We start from the raw sequence: 6,105 nt of genomic DNA, 5'->3' as shown, positions 1-6,105 counted from the left end.
ATGGAGAGGGTACAAATTGAGAGAGGGAGGTACTAAAAAGGCAGGCTGTGCTTAGGGTAGATAAATCACCTGGTCTGGATGGCTTGCATCCCAGGTTGCAAAAGGAAATGCAGATGCAGATAATGGAAGAGTTTGCGATAATCTTCCAATCTTCCCTGGATACGGGGGAGGTGCCAGGAGTAAACAGTGGCAAATGCGACGCCCTTATTCAAGAAAGGGTGTAAGGACAGTCCGGCTAACTACAGGCCAGTTAGATTAACAGCAGTGGTGGGTAAGGTTTTAGAAAGAATAGTCAGGGTAAAAAATCAACAGTCACTTGGAGAGGTTTGAGTTAATTAAGGAGAGTGAGCATGGATTTATAAATGGGAGTTCATGCTTGACTAATCTGACTGCATTTTTTGATGAACCAACAGAGCAGCTTGATGAAGGGAATGCAGTGGATGTTGTTTATATGGATTTTAAGGAAGCGTTTGACAAGGTACCACATAAAAGGGTGGTTTACAAAATTGAGGTTCGTGGTATAGGAGGGTCAGTGTCCAATTGGATAGAAAATTGGTTGAAGGACAGAAAACAGCGAGTCTTATGAAATGATTCATTGTCAGCCTGGAGGACAGTCGACAGTGTTGTTCCCCAAGGGTCAGTGCTAGAACCACTGCTTTTTTGCGAAAGATAAATGACTTGTATCTTGGAATATTGAGTAGAATCTCAAAATATCCCGATGACAACAAACTTGGAGGAGTGGCAAACAGTGAGGATGATATGAACTGCCTGCAACAGGACAATGATAGGCTAGCAGAATGGGCAGACAGGTGGCAGATGGAATTTAATAGTGACAATTGTGAGGTGATGTATTTTGGCATAAGGAATAGGGAGAGGCAATATTTACTTAATGGCACAGTTCTAAAGTATGTGTTGGAATAGAGGGACTTGGGGTTCATGTGCATCAATCTTTGAAGGTGGCAAGACATATTGCGAGAGTGGTTCGCAAAGCATATGGGATCTTGGGCTTTATAAATAGAGGCATTGAGTACAAAGCAGGGAAGTTATGCTGAACCATTATAAAACTCTGGTTAGGCCCCAGTTGGCGTGTTGCTTCCAGTTTTGCTTACCACACTTACGAAAGAATGTGAGGGTCCTTGAGAGGATGCAGAGGAAATTCAGCAGAATGGATCCAGGGATGGAGGATTTTAGTTACAAGGTTAGGTTGGAAAAGCTAGAGCTCTTCTACCTGTATCAAAGGAGAGTGAGGGGAGAATTGATAGATGTGTTTTCGGCTGTGACAGTTTTAAATAAGTTGGCAAGGAAACATTGTTCCCGTTAACTATTGGTACAAGGACTAGGGGACACAGATTGAAGGTTTTGGACAGGAGGTACAGGGGGAATGTGTGCAAGAACTTTTTTACACAGTGACTGGTGATGATCTGTAACTCGCTGCCCACGAGGGCGGTGGAAATGGAGACAATCGAGGATTACAAAAGGAATTTGGATGGGCACTTGAAGGAAATAATTTTACAGGGCTATGGAGATCGAGCAGACAAGTAATAACTCGTCTCCACTCCTAGTATTTCTAAATCCCACACATTCACTATAATGTGAACAATTATTTCCTGTTGTGTCTCTCTCCGATTTGTAAACTTCACTGTATTGGAGTGAAGTGACATCTACTGGCAAGAACCAAGAACTGCCGTGATGAGATCAGCCATGATTGTATTGAATGGCAGAGCAGGCTCGAGTGGCTGAATTGCCGACTCCTGCTCCTTGTTCTTATGTTCATAGAATCATACAGCACAGAAGGAGGCCATTCAGCCCCATTGTGCCTCTGCTGACTCTCTGACAAAAAGATGCAATTAGTCCAACCCCCTGCCGACTTCCCCATAATCCTGGAGAATTTCACTTTGAAATATTTGTCCAATTCCTTTATGAAAGTTATAATTGAATCTGTTTCCAGCACCCTGTCAGACAATTCATTCCAAATCCAAATCAGTTACTGGGTAAAAAGATCTCTCCGCACCTCCCCTTGACATTTTTGGCAAATTATTTTAAATCTGTGTCCTCTGGTTACTGACCCCCAGGAAACTGGAAACAGTTTCTCCCTCTCTACCCTATGAAAATCCTTCATGATTCTGAACACCTCCATTAAATCTTCCCTTAACCTTCTCTGCTCTGAAGAGAACAATCCCAGCTTCACCAGCCTGTCCAGAGAACTGACACACCGCATCTCTGGGATTATTCTAGTAAATCCCCTCTGAATTGTCTCAGAAGCTTTGATGTCCTTTCTAAAGCCTGGTGCCCAGAACTGGACACATTACTCGAGCTGAGATCGAGCCAGCGACGCCCACATCCCACGAAAGAATAAAAAAACGCTCCCTAACCAGTCCCCAATTCTTATCCATTTACAGACGCTCCCTGACCAGTACCCAAATCTTATTCATTTAGAGACGCTCCCTGCCCAGTCCCCAATTCTTATCCATTTAGAGACGCGGTTTCGGGAAGCCTCACCGGGAAAAGCTTCACCGCCACCATCCGCAGAGATACAGATGGGATTGTTCCACGTTATTGTGGCCCGGAGGCCCTGCTCCAGCTGTGTGATCCCGCAAAGGGCGCGGTCTTCTCGCACTTTGTGAATATCCCGCTCCAACTCTGAACCCGCAGCTCCAGATGCTGACAGAGCTGTCTCTACTGCGCCTGCGCGCCCCGCTCCTGTCACAGATCGGGCGGATTCTAGGCCGCTGAGCATTCTGGGTATCACACCTGTCATTAATGCTATTCTTACAGCTGATCGGTTTTATTCCATACATTTCATGACCTGGAATCGTCGTGAGTGTTTTCGTTTGTACCTGTCAATGCCTGGGAGGAGAGAGTCAGCTTCACTTTGTAGCCATGAGTTTCTGGTGTGAGAAAGTGGTGTTTATCTCAGTATATTTCAGTTTTTGGTCTGTGACTGTGGGTATTATTCAGTACCTGTTTGTTTCTGCTATTGCTATGTGAGTTGCACCACATATCTTTCAACAACTTGTTTGTGAGCATCAGCTTTTGTCTATATCTATCAGTTTCTGAGAAGTGAGAAAGGGTTTGATTCTATCCCTATCAGTTTCTGTTACATGCATGTGTCTTTAATCTGCACCTCCTCTGAGTGTGTCTTCTTCTCTGTACTTGTAGGTGAGTATGTGTTTTGCTTTGTATCTCTCAGTCTTTGAAGTGTGAGCCTGGGTTTGCACCTAATTTTCTTCGTACCTTGCAGCTGGGAGATGAAAGAAAGATTTTTCCACGTTACCTGCCAACTGCTGCAAAGTGACTGTGGGTTTCACACTGTATCTGTCAATTTCTTGTCTGGTAATGCGAAGTTTACTGTGCACCTGTCAGTTTCTAGTCTAGGACTGATTGATTTTACTCTGTCCCTAGCATTCGCTGGTCTGTTAGTGTGGGGTTTACACTGTACCTGTCAGTTTCTTGTATGTGAGTGTTGATTTCACTCTGAAAAGAATCATAGATCATAGAATAGTTACAGAACAAAAGGAAGCCATTCAGCTCATTGTGCTTGTGCTGCTTCTCTGCACGAGCAACTCAGCTCATGCCACAGACTCATGTATTCCATGAAAACATGCAATTTTTTTCACTTCAGATAATTATCTTATACCATTTTGAAAGCCATGGTTGAATCAGCCTCCATCACACTCTCAAGCAGTGCATATCAGATCTTAACCACTCGCTGTGCAAAAGAAGTTTTTCCTCATGTTGCCTTTGGTTCCTTTGCCATTCACCTTCAATCGGTGTCCTCTGGTTACAGAGCCGTGAATAATATTCCCCATTGCTTTCTCAGCACTGATGGATTGTGAAGCAGGAGACAGCCAGAAGTCCCACTGAGCCGCACTGACCCCGAGCTGGGAATGAAATGAGATGAAGTTCAATCTTTCACAGCGAGATGCTGCAGAGAGATAAGAGTCCCGAATCAACGTGAGACTTTCTCATACTTTTGCTGAATTTCATTTCAAACACTCCTTGTACTCTCTGCTCATGATGCCGTAAAAAAGGGGAAAACAAAATGGCACTCCAACTCACCACCCTGAAATTAAAAGTTTCATGTTCGACTGACTGAACTGTCACTTCTACTCGGTCTCTTATTGGATGGATGCAACTGTATTCTTCAACGCAGGGGTGGCATTCAAAACCTCCCATGAGTCCACATGTCAGACTGAGTTCCATGTTGTAGACTCAAGCAAAGGAAATCTGCTCAGTTCCAAAACTATCAGTGAGTTGAAGCTCATTACGATCATCATCATCAGAGGTCAGAACTACCTGGTGAAAGAAAACACCCTGAAGAAGTATCCACAATTATTCAAAGGCATCAACAAAGTGAAAAACAAGAAAATCGATGAGTCAATGCAAGCCAAACAACAGAAATGGGAAAGGTTTCCTTTCCATACCAGAACCCAGTTCTGTTGTTTTTTGGAGCCAGGCTTCAGTTAAAGTTACAACTTTATATTCCCACTTGGCTCTCTGTACATTTCATTCATTCCAATTTTGTCGACAAGCTCTTTGAATCCAGCCCTCTGGTCCTCAAGCAGGCTCCATATGGAAATCAATTCCGCCTTCTGCAAGGCTGAAACCAATCAATGACCTTAAACTAAAAATGCCAAAGAAGAAGGGCTTGTCCAGGATTTAAACCCAGGATCTCTCACACATTAATTAATCGCTCACCCTAAGCAAGAATCATACCCCTAGATCAACATGCCACTGATATCAGAACTTCCTTTTAGCTCCTGTGGAATTTCACTGGCAGCCAAAGCCGATCATCCATTTTTTTTCAGTGCAAAGCAACATCTTGCAAATTCTGAAATTAAAACAGAAAGTGTTGGAAATGTTCAGAAACTCTGGTAGCATCTGTGCTGAGAGAAACACAGTTAACATTTCAGGGCACTCACCTTTTGTTTCAGCCATCCGTTCAGACTGCTTCTGTCCATCCAATCTCACTTTCTATTCTATCCACATTCCAACCATTCACTCCGTTACTACATTTTTCATGAATTCCTCATTTCTTTTATTAATGACAATTTTATATTTCTGGCCTTTGCTTTGGACTCCACCAGAAGTGGAATCATGTCTCCATCAACCCAATCAAACCCATTCACTATTTCCTCACATTGCAATGTTTCTTTCACCCTGACAGACCATGGAGCTTATGCTGCTTGATTGCAGTTCTTGCTTCCTGCCAGTAGATGTCACCTCACTCCAATACAGTGAAGGTTGCAAATCTGAGAGCACACAACAAGAAGTAACTGTTCACGTGACAGTGAACAGGTCCCTCTATTCCTGCACACTCTTTAGAACTGTGCCATTAAGTATATATTGCCTCTCCCTATTCCTTCTGCTAAAATGCATCACCTCACACTAGTCACTACTAAAATCCATCTGCACCTGTCTGCCCATTCTGCTAGCCTATCACTGTCTTGTAGCAGGTGGTTCATTTCATCCTCACTGTTTGCCACTTCTCCAAGTTTAGTGTTATCGGCATATTTTGAGATTCTACTCTATATTCCAAGATCCAAGTCATTTATCTGTAGCAAATAAAAAGCAGTGGTTCCAGCAGTGACCCTTGGGGAACAGCACTGTCGACAACCTTCCAGTCTGAGAATGAACCATTTATTACGACTTGCTGTTTTTTGTCCTTAAGCCAATTTTCTATCCAATTGGACACTGACCCTCCTATTCCATGAACCTCAATGTTGTTAATCACCCTTTTATGTGTCGTTTCTTAAAATCCACATAAACAACATCCACTGCATGCCCTTCATAAACCTTCTCTGTTAGTTCATCAAAACATGCAGTTAGATTAGTCAAGCATGAACTCCCATTTATAAATCCATGCTCACTCTCCTTAATTAACTCAAACCTCTACAAGTGACTGTTGATTTTTTCCCTGATTGTTCTTTCTGAAACCTTACCCACCACTGCTGTTAAGCTAACTGGCCTGTAGTTAGCCGGACTGTCCTTGCACCCTTTCTTGAATAAGGGTGTCACATTTGCAACTGTTTAATCCTCTGACACCTCCCCCGTATCCAGGGAAGATTGGAAGATTATAGCAAGCCTTTCTGTTATCTGCATCCA

Source organism: Heterodontus francisci, unplaced genomic scaffold (assembly GCF_036365525.1).
Source record: "Heterodontus francisci isolate sHetFra1 unplaced genomic scaffold, sHetFra1.hap1 HAP1_SCAFFOLD_58, whole genome shotgun sequence".
NCBI classification, from domain to species: Eukaryota; Metazoa; Chordata; class Chondrichthyes; order Heterodontiformes; family Heterodontidae; genus Heterodontus; species Heterodontus francisci.
The sequence above is the reverse complement of the archived record's forward strand: the minus strand, read 5'-3'. Positions refer to the sequence as shown.